This window comes from Sceloporus occidentalis, unplaced genomic scaffold (genome assembly GCF_023333645.1).
Source record: "Sceloporus occidentalis isolate IW3139 unplaced genomic scaffold, rSceOcc1.0.p SCAF_59, whole genome shotgun sequence".
NCBI lineage: Eukaryota > Metazoa > Chordata > Lepidosauria > Squamata > Phrynosomatidae > Sceloporus > Sceloporus occidentalis.
Window position 1 is genome coordinate 1,799,598 of NW_028317039.1, and position 17,818 is coordinate 1,817,415.

The window sequence follows — 17,818 nt, forward strand, 5'->3', positions numbered from 1 at the left end:
ATCCCGCTGATCTTGCTTGAAGGAAGAAAAGCTTTTCCCTCGCAGGAATGCAGGCCGAGGAACACCAATTGTTGAGAAGGAACTAAGTTGGACTTCTCCCAATTTAGAATCCAGCCGAGATCCTGAAGCGTATCGATCACCCGGGAAAGGTTAGACTGAAGGAGAGCTGCTGAATGAGTGTGAATCAGCCAATCGTCCAGGTAACGGATGACCGAAATGCCCTGACGCCTGAAATGGGCCACCGCCACTGCAAGGAGCTTTGTGAACACTCTGGGGGCTGGAGACAGGCCAAATGGAAGGGCCTGAAATTAAAAATGTCTGATTCTTGAACCCCAAGGAATACCTATCCACAGAAACCGTTGATGGGAGGGGTGCATAGGGACATGAAGATACGCATCCTTTAGGTCTATGGAGACCATGAAGTGTCGGAGGTTTAGAGAGTCCAGAGCTGATCTTACAGTTTCCATCTTGAACCTTAGGAAACGAAGGTGACGGTTCAGGAAACGTAGGTCTATTATGAGACGAAATTCCCTTGGTGCTTTGGGAACCAAAAAGACACGCAAATAAATCCCTTGACCCTGTTCCCGCAGGGGCACGGGAATAAGGACTTCTGTATCTGCAAACTGTTGGACAGCAGACAACAGGAGTCCCCGCTGTTCCAGGTTCTGAGGAAGGTGGGAAATTAAAAACTGGTCTGCAGGCCTGATCTTGAATTGTAGTCGATAACCCTGGGATATGATGGGTCTCACCCAGGAATCTTGGGTGATGAAGAACCAATTGTCTCTGAAATGCCGAAGTCTTCCTCCTACCGGGATGCAGGCTGAGTCATGCAAAACTTTTGGGGTCCTGGGCCACTTTGGGGAAGGCAAACCTGTCATGTCTACCCTTTTCACGATGAAATCTGCCCCGGAAAGCATGTTCCCTTGCAGGGCGAGAGAAACCGGAACCATAGCCCCTGGACTGGCCTGGAAAGTATGGACGAAAGGACTGCCGCCTTCTGGAAGCAGTTCTGCGTTGTGGCATCCAATGTTTATCCCCAGTCGTTTTCTCAAGCAGGGACTCCAGCTCCTCGCCAAACAGAGACCTTCCTTTAAAAGGAATATTAAGCAGCCTGTTCTTTCAGGCATTGTCAGCCCCCCAGGCTTTTAGCCATAAGGCCCGTCTGGCTGCCACAGAAAGTGCAGAAGCCCTTGCTGACATCCTGACATTTTCAATGGAGGCATTGCAGAGAAAATCCACCGCCAATTTCACAGCAGCAATGTTCTTGAGGATAGTCTCTCTAGGCGTTTTTGCTGCAACATCTTCCTCAATCTGAGACAGCCAGATTTTAACAGCCCGAGAAACTGAGGCAGATGCTATGCCAGGCTTAAAAGCAGCAGTGGAGGCTTCAAAAGATTTCTTAACTGCCGCTTCAGCCTTCTTTTCCATGAGATCCGAAAAATGAGAGCCATCCTCCAGCGGCAAGGCAGTCTTTCTGGAGACTTTCATCACCGCGGTGTCAACCAGCGGAGTTGCACAGAATTGGGCAAAGTCATCCTCAAAAGGAAAAAGGCGTTTCACCCGCCTGGACAGGTTAACTCTCCTCTCTGGATGGTTCCATTCCTGCTTAATGATCTTGGATAAAGCAGGGTGCACAGGGAAAGAAGGTGACTGCTTAGAGAAGCCGGAAAAAAGTGATCCCTCTTTGGTGTAGCTGTTTCTTCCAAGTTCATGGCAGACTTTACAGCAGAAATGAGAGTATCAATTTCTTCCACCGGAAACAAAAACAAACTTTCTTCCCGGATTTCTCTTTCCTCTGATGAACACTCCTCCACCTCAGGGTAGTCGAACTCAGAGTCAGAGAACTGCTGGTAACCCAGGATGGTTCCCGTACCGCCGGAAGATGGGAGGAGCAGGAACCGACTGACGAAAGGCAGAAAAGGTGGACTGCATCTCCTCCTTAAGCCAGGCGAAGAACTCTCTCCCACCAGAGGCTTCAGAATCCGCAACGGACTTTAGACAGGCGGAACAGAGCTTTTTCTTGGAATCCTGCAGAGGCTTGTGACAACCGGAACATTGCACATACTTGGTTTTAGCTAAAACATTTTTAGGTCTCTCCTCAACAGAGGGAGGATCAGTATTATCTGGAGCAGACATAATCAAACAGGATGCAACAGCACCGTTAGAAACGTAATAATCAATCATCAACTCACCACACCGCTTAAATAGCTCCATAGCAGGCTACAAGCTGCAACAGCAGCAGATTTGGCGCCAACATTTTTGAATTGAGATGAAAACGAGGCTAGGAACGCATACCAGACATGCCTAGAAATCCTAGCCGGAAGAAGCCGGTCATCTGTCCGCCGCTGGGGAGGAGGGAAGACACCCTCGGCTCCCTGAACTGGGATCTGCGGCTGGGAAGGGAGGACAGGTTCCTCCACTTCCGAATCTGTGAGCTGCTGCTGGGGAGACTGGCTGCCTGCGCCATCTCCTGTGCACTCACTTGGCCGCTGGGGAGTGATGCCGCCTTCTGCTGCTGGGAACATGGGCCGGCTGTGCCGTCTCCCGTGTCATCCGTCAGCCGCTGGGGAGGAGGGACGACACCCTCGGCTCCCTCAATTGGGATCTGCCGCTGGGGAGATGAGCCGGCTGCGCCGTCTTCCAGGTCATCCGTCAGCCGCTGGGGAGGAGGGACAACACTCTCAGCTTCCTCAACTGGGATCTGATGCTGGGGAGGGAGAACAGGTTCCTCCGCTCCCAGAGTTATGAGTTGCCGCTGTGGAGACTGGCCAGCTGCATCATCTCCTGGACACTCACCCACCCGCTGGGGAGTGATGCCGCCTGCATTCCCTCCCTGGTGCTCCATCTGCCGCGGGGGAGATGAGCCGGCTGCGCTGTGTCCCGGGTCATCCAACAGCCGCTGGGGAGGAGGGACGGTACCCTCCACTCACAGGTCATCCGTCAGCCGCTGGGGAGGAGGGACGACACCCTCAGCTCCCTCAGCTGGGATCTGCCGCTGGGGAGGGAGAACAGGTTCCTCCGCTCCCAGAGTTGTGAGCTGCCGCTGGGGAGACTGGCCGGCTCCGCCATCTCCTGGACACTCACCCTCCCGCTGGGGAGTGATGCCGCCTGCATCCCCTCCCTGGTTCTCCATCTGCCACTGGGGAGATGAGCCAACTGCGCTGTCTCCCGGGTCATCCAACATCCGCTGTGGAGGAGGGACGGTACCCTCCACTCCCACGTGGTCCTGCTGCCGCTGGGGAGATGGGCTGGCTACCGCATCTCCCTGGTTTCCTGTTGTTCTTGCAGATACGGGGCAGAGGCCAGGGGCTCTCCACCCTGTTGTCAGTGCTTCAGCTGGGGGTTGTGGATCTGAGCGAACTACCCAGCATTCGGAGGACCCCGGTGTATAGACCGCAGCCTCATCCACCCATCCTGGGTTAACATCCTTGGATGAACAATCAACAAAATCCATGGACACTGGGGCATACTGCTGAACACGGTCAAACAGTTTTTTATATGCTTTCTCCAGTTCCCACTCCTGTGTAATTAAAAAGTCTAAATCACCTCTCTGAAATCTCGGATGTCCATAATACGCCACTCCACTGTACTGCCGAAGTCCAGGTCCTCCTGAAGACTATCCAATAACAATCCCAGGCCACCAAAGTCATAGCCCTCTGTGGGCTCTGTACCTTCCAGGCACCAACCCGCCTCGGCTGCATACCATCGTAACGCCCTGTATCCGTCATCCCACATCATCTCGGTTTGGACCAGCCCGTCTAACTCGGACACCCATTCCTCCCTGGGCTGCTTTCCCAGCAACGGCATTCGTGTCTCCAGCTGGAACCAGTAAATGTCCTCGCTGCTTGGGAGGCACTTACCCAAGTATTCCTGTTCCCATCGCAGTGTCTCCCACCAGAGTTCCCGACGGATATGATGCCTCCACTGCAGCTTGTCCTCAGCCGATACAGGTCCATCGGGTTGGGCCCATGCCTCCTGCATACGCCGTCTGAACTCCACTTCCATAGCTGAGGATCCTGGCGTTGCTCCTTCTCTGCTCGAAGGGTGACCAATCCTGGTGGTGGTTTGGATGTCCTGTTTGGAAGGAAACATCCCACCGCTTGCCACCAATGTGACGGGACCGACCTGTACCCCGACTGGGTACTCCCGCCAAACGTTGCTTCCTCCTGCCAGGACACCAACAAGTAACCCCTTCAACGCCAGGCAGAACCAGCATTGTAGATAGAAGGAGGGATGTCGCTGCACCGAAGCCGCATTGGCACTGTGGCTATCCGAAGCTTAGCTACACAGCGTGGCTACAGCCCACCCCAAACATAAGGCAACACTCATGTTGAGGTGAAAACAGGACTTCTTTATTAAAGACAAATACAGAGTTATATATACACAAGTAGAAAAGGGGCAAGACAAATATCACATGATCTAATTACCATGTCAGGAAGGAAGTAATTAGATCCAATCCTGCAACACAATATCCGGGGGAAGGGCAGGATGACACGAGACATAAATAATTACATTAACTGGGGACGTAGACGTGGAATGACGATAGACATATAATTGGCTTGAGACAGACAATGGCCAGGACACAGGGATAACAGGAGCTCACAGGATTAACAGCTACCTGTTATGTAATTGATAATTAGGTATGCAGCAGTGACACCTAGTCATACCTACAGGGGGTCTTAAGACAAGGGCTAACTCACACAATAACAGGGGAAACACTTCACACCTATACAATTAACAATGCTAAGACAATCAGCCTTCTTCCTACCACAGGATGTCCAGCTGACATTACAGTTTTGAGACACTGAGTGCTAAAACATGGGGAACATCAGCAGCCTCTCCGGGGACCCCAGTGATGGAGGGTTCTGTCACAACGAGTCCTCCTTACCTGATGTAGGGCAGGAAAAAAACACTGAGGGTGCTAGGAGGGGAGGGGCCTTTTAACCTTTTGAGTCCTGCCCTATCTCAGGTATGGAGGAGGAGTCTCTCATCAGTGTCATCAGTTGGGTCTGTTGGCAGGTATGTGGATGGAAAAAAGTTATGGCGTTAATGCTAGTGAGTGTAGAAATGAAGGCCAGGGTAAATAACAGGAGAAAAGGTCCTTGCGATTTGTGAATTGTACGTGTGTGCGTTATGTGTGTTACGTGTGTTATGTGTTATGTCACTGTGTTATGTTTGGTAGGTTGTGTATCAGACGGAAAAAAATTAAATGGAAAAGGAAATGAGTGGGCAATTGGCGACCCGCTCACCTGTTGCACCCCAGGGCAAAGCATCCAAACACTGTCAGTCCTTGACATTTGGCAGCGGACTTCCAGAGATCAGACACAAGGCCCTAGCGTAAGCTGGCTACTCCGGTGGAGGTAGCAGGCGTTGCCGCACCGCAAACAGAGGCAGCCAGGGGGAGAAACTACCCTTACCATTAGGGACATTTGAGGCATGACACTAGCCAGGAAGCGAACTGGCAGAGAAGAGACGCTGGCACCACCACTAGCAGCAGCATTGGGAAAGGCGAATGAGTGGGCAATTGACGACCCGCTCACCTGTTTCACCCCAGGGCAAAGCATCCAAAGACTGTCAGTCCTAGGTGTTTGGGAGCGGACTTACAGAACTCAGACACTAGGCCCTAGCGTAAATTAGCTACACCGGCGGAGGTAGCAGGTGTTGCCACACCGCAAACACGTGCAACTAGGGGGAGAAACTACCTTGAACATTAGAGAAAGAAAATTAACTTTCCAAGCTAAGAGCTGGGTAACCCAACTTAGGCAGATTGAATTTAAGAAAGGCAATCTGCTCCATCAGATGAGGTGCCATGCGTGAGCGCTGTGGACTCAGTATGTTTCCAGTCATAGAAAACACGCGCTCACTTTGAATAGTGGTTGGCAGACATGATAGTAGTTGCTGCGCAACCCATGAGACTGCTGAAACACAGGGCCGATACAATGAGGGGACAATGTTCCTACTGAAAGTGGAACGTGACGGGACTGTGTATTGTGGAGCCACAGGCGTCATCAATTGTTTGAAAGGCTCCCCTTCAATCATGGAGAAGGATGCCCCTCCAACAGCAATGAACTGACCAATAAGTCGCGTTACTTTATTGACCTGCTGTTTGGACATTGACCTCCTGGAGTGGAATGCCACAAATTGTTCCAGGGTGGGCTGGACATGCAGTACTCCAACCTGCCTTGGTCTCTGGCTGTCAGCACTAGCTGCTGCTATTGGCTCAGAAGCAGCTGTTGGGGGTTTTCCACTCTCTCTGGAGATGGTACTAGTTGTTGTTGTAGTACCACGGCCACCAGTTATTCTGCCTGCACTACGTTTTACTTCTGCATCTTTCCCCAATAGCACAGTGTTGTGTTGAGTGCTGAGATGATGCTTCATGCTAGCACTGGTAAAATGGCCAGACACCTTCCCTCTGCTTATTAGCTTCCCACAATGTTTGCACTTTTTCCATAGCGCCCTTCTTTAACATTTTCAAAGTGCTCCCAAATTGGGGCGCGCAAAGCCTTGGAGTGTGCCTTGGGTGCTGCTTCTACTGCTCGGGGTGGATGAACAGCGGCAGAACTAGTGGTGGTGGCACTGGTGGTACTACCAGTACTGGCCATAGTGGGACTGCTAATTGTTTTAACTCTACCAGATTTGGTAGGTTTTGCTGCTGGTGGTGGTGATGATCGTAGCGGAGAAGGTGGAGGCTCAGGGGAAAATTGTGCACTAGTCATTTGTACACTGCTCCCTGAGGAATCTGATTCCTGACCACTCATCTCCTCTACTTCCTCTGGCTCATAGTCTAGTTCTTCATTAGCCAGATCAAATGGAATTCCTGCTAGGCTGGAGCTAAGACTGATATCGTGATTAGTAGTAGTGCGAGCAGGAAGAACAGACTCTGCACTTGGCCTCTCAGTCTCAGGCTCCTCTGGCACCTCGCTAGGTGGAGTTCCACTATGTGTAGCCCTCTCTAACTGTCTTTACAAAAATATTGTAAGGACTTGGTGGCTTGCTAGAGGTACTAGGAGGACATGGCGTGGCGGTACCGGTGGGAACAGTAGGCGCAGCACTAGTGGTGGTAGAGGTGGTGGTGGTGGTGGTTTTCCCTACGAAGGAATGAGATCGCTTTGGTTTAGGAAAACCCCTCTGAGTCTTGCTGCTAATTTGGCTCTGCTTGGTACCTTGCATGCTGCTTGTGGATGGGGAAGATGCTGCTTGGGGCAAAAGGCACTTCTTTTTACTCACTGGGCTAGTAGAAGTACTAGTTGTGCTACCCTTTAACTTTGAACGTGCTTCTGGTGCTTTAGGCTTTCCGTAAAAAACCATAGAGCTTGTGGGCCTAGCAGCACTACTACTTCCTGCTTTTGGTGCCATTCCTTTACTTGATGATCCTTCAAGCAATGCTTCCCCAAATGATAAGCGAGAGCTTGGCCTACTTGGCCGACTAGACTGACGCAAAGGCTGCATCTGTGCTGTTGTGTGCAATCTGCCAAAGTGCTCAAGTTATTTAAATTATTAACTCAAGATTAACTATTTATATTAACTAGCAGTATTTTATTTTTAATTTGAATTTACACGGGCCTAAGAGCCTAGCCTACTACTATGCTAAGCCTAAAGCTATATTCCTTACTATTCTAAGTCGAACTCTAGGCAGACGCTCTCAAGCCCACTAAGCTAAAGTGAGGTTAAATCAGATTCAGTATATGATTTATTAATATTAAGTTATATAATATTATTAATAGATTAGAATTACTTATATTATGGATTATAGATTATGAATTAGAATTTATTATATTATGTTATATAATATATATTAGAAGAATTACCGTATTTGCTCGATTATAAGACGAGGTTTTTTCCAGAGCAAATGCTCTGAAAAATACCCCTCGTCTTATAATCGAGGTCATCTTCTAATCAGACCTCATTCTGCTGGGGCCAGGCTGCTTACCAGGCTTTGGTCTTTGGTCGCGAGCAGCGTCGCTCCTACTAGCTGCAGGAGAACAGGAAGCTAGCACAGTCCTCACATAACTCTGCCTCCCCTCTCCTTCCTCTGGGGGCGGGGCCAGAGAAGTTGCTCGCACAGCCGGGCCCCTGCAGAAGTGTGCGAGTGGGAGATCTGCAGTTCAGGTAAGGGGGTGGGGGAGGGTTTTTGTGATTAATGTGTGAAGTATGTGTGATTAATGGAATGAATGAGTATTTAAATGTTTGTGAATGAGTGTGTGTGTCATATGATAGCATGGATGTGTAAGGGGGGTGGTGGTGGTAGCATGGCATAGGGAGGCTGTAATCACACTACTATCATCCCCAGGTTCCAGCATGTACTGGCTTGATAGGAGTGTGATTGCTGTTAGCAGTTATATATATATACCTCCAGAAATGCATTTTAACCCCCTATATGCCACTCAGCCCCATGATATGCCTTTTAACCCCCTATATGCCATGGGGCATATAGGGGGTTAAAAGGCATATCATGGGGCACAGTGGCATATAGGAGGGTAGAACACATTTCTGTAGGCAGAGTGGCATATAGAGGGTTAAAAGGCACATCAAGGGGCAGAGTGGCAAATAGGGGGGTATAAGGCATTTCTGGGGGCAGAGTGGCAAGCCTGGGGGCAGATGTGCATAACTGGGGGGGGCAGGTTGGCAAATAAAAGGAAATAAAAAATATATATTTTTCCTCAATCATAGCTTTTATTAAATATGAAAAAATAGTTTACATTAATTAATATTTACTAGTAAAACGTTTTTCCTATGGGGTAGTCTTATATTCAGGCTTTTTGTTTTTTCCTAAATTAATATTTTGATTTTTGGTGTTCGTCTTATAATCGAGCAAATACGGTATTTATATTATGGATTATAGATAAAAAATATAGATTATGAATTAGAATTACTTATATTATATATTATGAATTATAATTTAATTATGTTATATAATATATTATAGATTAAGATTAAAGATTAGAATTATTTTAGTACTACAGCTAGTACCTTGAAGCTTTGCTTAGTACAGTTGTTGTCGTCACACAGTCAATCTTTCTTGAAAAGAAATTAGAAAATAAAATGTCACAGCAAAACAGCTTCACTGCTTGCTGAACAAAAACACACAGCACTTATGCGGCTGCACTCACTAGCCCAACAAGTTCACTTCACTGATGGACTGAGGTGAGCAAAACACAAATTTTTTTTTTCTTCTCAATTCTCCATTTATTGCACGTTTGATAAGAAATGCACAATACACAATACAGAGCTTTGCAAATATAGTCACAGTGTACATTCAATGTGTGGGAACATAATGCAAAGGAACAAAGGATATGAAGATATTGGTACACATAGTAACATTACAATGAGGACATAGGAAACAAAAAAAAACCGCAACGGAAACGAGGGGGTCAACCTCACTCTATGTCCTGTGCAGGTAATGAGAAAATCTTTGCAAAACAGTTAACGTCACTGCTTGCTGATCAAAAAAGAACACAGCACTTATGCGGCTGCACTCACTAGCCCAACAAGTTCACTTCACTTATGGACTGAGGTGAGCAAAACAAATGAAATAAAATTAAATATTATTAATTAGGAAAAATTGACTTGGTCTCTTGCTGTTGCTAAAACAAAGCACAAACTAAAGAGCTGCAGCACCAGTACTAATACTATTAGCTGAACTATAAGCTAGTAGTAATTATTAATTTTAATTATAGCTAGTTAATTATTAAGCTAGCTAAAATGAATTATATAATATTACTGATTTTAGATTAGACACTAGTAGATGTCTTGAATGTCTACAGTACACTCTACATTAGTATACTAGCTATAACTATAGTATATATATGACTGACAAATATATGTATATAATGTATTAAATTATTATATATTCTATTGAATTATTATTTATAAATTCTATTATTTAATTTATCTAAGTGAAAACAGGACAGGCAGTAGGCAGGGCCAGCCCAGGGCAAGGGCACCCCCGTGCCAGTGAGGCATTGGGTGCACTGTAAACTCAACAGCACTACACAGTTGATGACAGACAGAAGCACTGAAAAAAAATTAAATAAAAAAATGACTAAATTAATAAAATTATTAATTCAGTAGAACTGAAGTGAGGAAGAGTACACTGTTAGAAATGGCAGGCTGAGGCTTAGCAGTCTCACACAGAACAGAACTATCTCTCTCTGTAACGCTCAGATGCCGCACAGCAGTGTTGCCAAAGCAGTCACAGCGAAAAATGAATGGATCTCTCAGGTGAGCTCTGGTCTTATAAAGGCGGTTTCAGAATTCAAAAAACAGCAGCACAGGCATTGGACGAGAACCTTAGCGTGACATCACAAGAGCGAGCTGATTGGACAGACGAGGATCAGCTCACTCCTGTTTGAAATTTTGGCGTTTGCGCGGCGAAAACGATTCTTCGTGGTTGTGCGTCTTCGTAGTCGCCTACGTTTTGCCGGCACTGTATTCTGTTCTACGTTCCTTCAGAACGAACAAAAAAACAGACTCTTCCTGCTCGTTTTCATGTTCGCCCGAAGACGAATGCACAAGTCTAGTATTTAACCAGTACAAGGGATTGAATTTCATCCAAAAGCCACACAAGGGAATTACATCCAATAGACACACAAGGGAATTACATCCAATAGACACACACGGTTCTTCATCCTGCCCTCCTTTGCATATGACTGAGTATTAGCACTCAGCCCAGTAGGGGGTCTCTATTGTAGTCTGTGTAAGGGGGGCAGGACATGTGGCACCTGGACAGGGTGGCACACGAGGGGAACAAAAGCACACATCATAATTACAACATATACTGGGAAATGCAGGTATCACAAATAATAACGATTAACCCAGGGGCCGTCACAGTGACCACATGCAATAAATGACAAATCAGTGTTCTGTAACACTGAGTTGTTAAAACCCTTCTTCCCTCAGTGACACACTTGGATCTTGTGTCAGAGAGAGACACTGTCTCTCCAAATAAAGTAATGAAAGCAATTAAACTTTTTTTTCCCTACAGCCTTTTTAGCATTTTAAACTATAGACAGGGATAAGTCTCCAAAAATGGTCTCAAAACAAAGCCAGATCTCTCTTTAAAAAAACCCAACACTTTAAGCATCTAGCTTCTGCACATCCTTTACATAAAAGTGTGTATTATTGAGTGGTAGAGTGTTACTGTGCAAACAGTATGAGTGCGTACTTCGGCACTTCCTGAACTTACTTAAATGTACATATGGGTGAGTGGCAAAACCGGTGGTTATCGTGATTTTCCAATAAGAATATTCAGTTAAATGGAATTTTATTGATGTAAAGTTTTACGAAAAACATCAACCAATAAGAAATACAAAGCAAAACAGTAGCCTTGTTTGACAAAACAGAAACAAAAGCTGAATAAAACGACGTATATGGTATAGTCAGAACATAACCACAAATGAGATTAGTATGGCCACCTACTTCCCCAGTGTCCGGTCACAAACAGGCAAAAATTTTGGGGGGAAGGCCAAGGAGAGGAAGGGTAAAGAGAAGGCATAGAGGGGAGGGAAAGAAAGATGCAGGGAAACAGAGACAAGGCATGGAAGGGCAAGGGATGGAAAGGGTAAAGAGCGTGAGCCTGGTCGACCTACCCCAGGAGTGCCCTCGCTTGCGTGGTAGAATGAAAGGCTATCCAACAGGTCCACACACCTATGTACGCCTCAAATCTGTCAGATGCCAAGTGAACCATTTCTCCAATGACCCTAATCTCTTCTACCTTGGCAGGGGTGTACCTGGAGTATTTGGCACCCGGGGCAGATCCTGTAAGTGGAACCCCCCCACCACCAAATGTAAAGACATCTACAAAATTATGTTAAGGATATTTTTTGCTCCAATTTGTAAACTGTATTTCAACTGTAAACAACAAGAAATCTGAAAAAATAAATTAATAACTTATAAGTAAAATAAATACATTTAAATAACATTTACTGAACATATAATAGTGCTTTCTTTAATAACCCTCCAAAAAAAACAGCGTCCACATTGCCCACATAGAACCTGACCAGCACCCAAATTACACACACATAGGACGTGCCATCTTTGCCCCCAAACAGCCCAGCATGAGTCAGCATTGTTCCCAAACAGCCGAGTGTACGCCATCTTTGTCCCATGAACACGCTACCTGTGCCATCTTTGTCCCATAAACACCCTGCCTGTGCCATTTTTGTCTCATAAACACCATGCTTATACCATCTTTGCCTTTTTGACAAATCAACTATACACCTATGATTAACACAACACTTTTACAGTCACTCACTAATTCACTTTCATTCACACAATTCATTCACACAATCATTTATTCTTTCACACAAATTATTTACACATATTCATTGATGCACTCTAACAAATTCTTTAATTCTCTCACTCATTCAAACAATTCATCCACACATTAATCCATTCATTTTCGCTCTCTCATTCTGACTCTTTATTTCAATATTCTTGCTACCCTCCTTTCTCCCTATCTACCCATTCTCACCCCCTTCTGCCCTATCTACCCCTTCTCACTCCCTTCTCCCTATCTACCCCCTATCCCCCCGTCTCACTCCCTTCTCCCTATCTACCCTCTCCCCCCTTTGAAGTTCACTTACCTTTCAGGAGTCCTGCGGTGGGGGTGCAAAGGCCTCTGTCTCCCAGCTCTGCCACTGTATGGAACAGTATAGAGTGATGGGAGTTATGATGTACTTTAGAGCATAATTATATAATGAAAAAGACATTGGAAATGGTACAGCATAACACCCATCACTCTCACACATTTACCAATCCACATTTACCAATCCACACATACACATCCACAGATTCCACACATACCAATCCACAGATTCCACACATACCAATCCACACATACCAATCCACAGATTCCACGCATACCAATCCACACATACCAATCCACAGATTCCACACATACCAATCCACAGATTCCACACATACCAATCCACAGATTCCACACATACCAATACACATTTACCAATCCACAGATTCCACACATACCAATCCACATTTACCAATCCACAGATTCCACACATACCAATCCACACATACCAATCCACAGATTCCACACATACCAATCCACAGATTCCACACATACCAATCCACTCTCACTGAATGATTTCCTACCTTCCCTCTTTTCTTCTTACAGCAGTAAGCTCCTTTTCTTCCTCTTCGCTCCTCTTCTTGTGTCTTCTTCGCTCCTCTTCTTCTGTCTTCTTCCGGGTCAGAGGGCAATGTGGGCGCGGCTTCAGTGTTGTGCGCCAGGATCTGACAACAAACCCCGGCGCACAGCAGCAGTTGCCGCGTGGATCGCGAGGGAGCGGTATCGGAGGTCTTTAACAGACCTCCGGCTCCCTTGAGTGATTTTAAGCCGGTTCAAGGGAACCGGCTTAAAATCACTCAAGGGAGCCGGAGGTCTGTTAAAGACCTCCGATACCGCTCCCTTGCGAGCCTTCTCCTCCAGCGGCGGACATTGCTGTCCGTCTCTGGAGGGGTGCCGGCAAGTTGGCACCCCTCTGATCAGCGGCACCCGGTGCGGACCGCCCCCCCCCCGCCCCCCGCTAGGTACGCTACTGTACCTTGGACACCCAGCGCCTGAGGGTGGGAGAAGCAGACTGCTTCCAATACATAGGTATCAGATAGCGAACAGCGTTAAATAGATGCCGAACTACAGATCGTTTGAGAGAGGACAGCGTACTTTCGAGATGGAGCAGCAACCCAATAGCAGGCGAAAACTGAAGAGACAATCCAGTCACTTCCTCTGCAAAGCGAAACACTCCGGTGCAAAAAGGCCACAATCTACAGCAGCTCCACCATATGTGCAGGTAGGTACCTTGCTCCTCCCCGCACCTCCAGCAGACTGGATCACTCCCCAGGAAGATCCTGCTCAAGGACACCGGCGTTTTATACCACATGGTTAACACTTTATACGCGTTCTCCTGGATTTTAGAGGCTATGGAGCACTTATGCGCCAAAACACAGATTTTCTCCCACTGAGGGCCTCCTCCCACCTCCCCATGAAGGACGGGGACGCCGAGGGTGTCCCCCCTCTAGGCAATCTCTCAAGCCGAGTAAGCCGCTCGAACTCCGTCAGCTCACGAGTATGTTTGCCTGCAAGGGATGACAGATATTGTGTGATCTGATAAAACCGGAAACAGTGAAGCGCATTTGTCGTGGCATCAGGTAAGACCTGCGCCAAGGGGAGCGGAGCGTCATCCCTCCAAAAATCTGAAAGCAAGGCATCAGGAGATAGACCCAGCGATCTCAGAAACCCGTCCTCCATCCTCGGCATGAAATCAGGGTTGCACCCAACGGGAGTCAAGGGGGAGGGGAAGGAAGAGAGCGTGCCCCCAACCCCCCCTCTGCCGTCACACCCGCAATGAGGCCTGCACGAACGGGTTGGGACAGTCTGACAATCGACAACCCCTCGGGCGCAGCCACATGCACCAGGGGAAGGTTGAAGTCATCACCAACAGCCAGGATACCCTGCTTGAACTCCCTAAGGGAACGCAGTATCCGGGACAAAGCAGCACATTGGCCCCTATTAGGGAGATAGACAGTAGCAAACATGTACATTTGGTCTAAGATAGTGCCTTTAACGAAAGTATACCTCCCTTCAGGCTCTACCCTAAGCTCCGTAAGGACAAAAGGAGTGTGACATGAGAACAAGATTGCCGTTCCCCTTGATTTGGAACCACTGTAGTTACTACTGAATATCTGGGGAAAAGAGGGGCCGGACAACGACAGCGCCCGGCCCTCCCTGAAGTGAGTCTCCTGCAAAAACACCACGGAGGCTCTAGAGCGCTTTAGTTCCCCTAAAACACGCGCCCGTTTTTCCGGTATATTAAGCCCCCTGACGTTGAGGCTCAGTACCACAAGGCTTGCGCGTTAAAACAGAGAAGCACCACACGACATGACAATGGAGGAGTAGGTGAAGAGGGAGTGAACGCACAAGACAGTGGAAACACAGGTGGAGGGAAGAAGAGAATAAAAAAAAAACTCTACTGAACCAAAGCCCCCAAGGACGGAGCCAAGGAGATAATGGGCGCCGCAGACGATGTGGGAAATGGCAATGTCCGAAAGGGACAAGTGATTGGCCCAACAGTGAACCGGACTGCCAGGGCGCAGCAGGAAGCCAGTCGGCAGAGATATAAAACTGCAAACAGAATATAATCCAAATCTTAGCAGTAAGACACTAGACAAAAATACATTAGTAGCCAGTAGCCGAAACCCACATATTAAACTCAGAACGCCTGTGATAAGCCATCCGAATCCCACCCCTCAAGTCACCCCCGATCTGCCTCCACCTCCCACCAACCCACACAGGCTTGAGGAGCGTAGAAGAATAGGAAAAAAAAAAAAAAAGGAAATTAAGATACATAAATCAAAAATATAATATCATAATATGCACTATGGAACTCGCCACATGTCAGGCGTATGTCAGCAGGAGATTGTGTCTTCCGTAAACTGAGTGGAGGAGAAGGAAAAAACCCCAACATCCTCGGGACCCTCAGATTCCCTCAGGCCCCGCACCTGGATATTGTGTCTGCGCCCTCTGTTTTCCAGGCCCTCGACTGCACGCCGTAGATCCGAAGCTACAGCAGTCAGGTAAGTCGTGTCGCATTGCAAGTCAGTTACCTGTTGTGTAAGGTGCATGTTCGAGGCCTCTAGCGTGGCGGTGCGCTGCTCCACACCAGCTATGTCATCCCTCAGCGCCACCTCTTCATGCAGCGCACGCTTAATTTCTGTGAAGAGATTGTGGAAATCTGCCTTGGTGACCAGTGACTGCAACATGGCGCGCAGGTCCGCGAACTGTAGAGGATCAGCAGGCGGGAGCGATGTCGGGGACCTCGACGTCTCTCCCGCGGAAGACGTACTGGTGGGAGAGGAGGCCATGTTGGGAGACGAGGGCCGCGATGCAAGCGCCTCAGGCGTTTGAAAGTATTCATGGAGCGTGTGCCCCGATTGCTGCCATGGAGACTCAGAAGGCTCCCGGCGCTGAGAGGGACGCCTCTGCCTCCCCATCTTGCTCATGGAGATCGGATGGATGCGGATTGTCGTGGGTAGGCAACAGAGCTCTGCTGCCATCTCTCGGCTCGGCTAGCCACTCACCCCTCGTCTTATATTCAGGCCTTTTTTTCTTTCCTTAAGGTTTGGGGGGTGGTCTTATAATCAGCGTCACCTTATATTTGAGTAACTACAGTACTAACATAGGAGGGAACTTTTAAGAAAATCTGGTCTGGTACTCACTGGTTGAGCATCATGGGAAGGACAGCAACAGTAAAGTTGCAGATGCTAGCTGTGAACTAAAATTCCCATGATTCTCAGCCAGCCAGGTGTCTGCCATAATGCTGGCTGAGTATCATTGGAAGAGTAGTCCACAGCAGCAGAGACCCTTACATATACAGATACACTGCCTTTACACACACCTGCCCATAAACACACATATACAGATACACTGCCCTTACACACACACACACATATACCCGTACACTGCTCTTACACACACACGTATACATGTACACTATCCTTACACACACATTGTCAGGGCCCGGGTAATCAGGTTGGGTGGGAGCCTCATTGCAGGGGATACCTGTGGTTCTGTCTGCACACGGCAGTGCATGGTAACCGAAGGATAAGACAGACAGGCACAAAGGAATACACCCGAGGCAGAATTCCAGATAATGCTATATATTGTATATTATGACTGGGCAGGACACAAGGTAGGAAGCCCACTGGGCAGGGCACAAGGTAGGAAGCCCACTGGCAGGGCTGAAGGCAGGAAGCCCACTTAGCAGGGCTGAAGGCAGGAAGCCCACTTGGCAGGGCTGAAGGCAGGAAACCAGGAACCATACAGGTACAGGTGCAAAAGGGTCCACAAACTTCAATGCAAAGGCCCTGATTGAAGGGCAAAGATGGATTAAATAGGCAGGTTTCAATCCAGGAAACAAGGCTCAGTTGGATGTAATGATTAGGGCTGGGTGCTCTAGAGTGAGAAGGGTTACACCGAGGTGAGTAGAGACAGCTGGTCGGTTCGTTAGCCTACAGGGTACTGGCTGATGGGGTGGAATCCTGACACACATTTATATGTACACTGCCCTTACACACAAACATACATGTGCACTGCCCTTACACACAGACATATACATGTACACTGTCCTTACACACACACATTTACATGTACACTGCCCTTACACACACACATATACATGTACACTGCCCTTACACACACACATATACATGTACACTGCCCTTACACACACACACATATACACGTATACTGCCCTTACACACACACATATACTTGTACACTGCTCTTAAACACACACATATACACTGCCCTTACAGACACCTGCCCATAAACACATACACTGCCTTTACACACACACACACACATTTACATGTACACTGCCCTTACACACATATACATGTACACTACCCTTACACACACACATACACATACACGTATACTGCCCTTACACACACACATATACATGTACACTGCCCTTAAACACACACATATGCACTGTCCTTACACACACATATACACATACACCAAATACAACAAATACACTGCTCTTATACTGCTCTTACACACACCGGCCCTTATACACACATGAGCTTACAAACACATACATACACATACTGTCAGGAACTGGGTCCGTACAGACGACTGTAATGACCCAGAGCGCCCAAGGATGGAGAAATTCAGGGATTCCACATGCAGAAGCGGAGACACAGGATAGGGCTTGGTGCAGAGCCACATACCAGCGCCCTGACATAGCAGCGGATGTAGTCCAGAACAAAGCAAAGTGATATCCTGCAGGCACCGTGG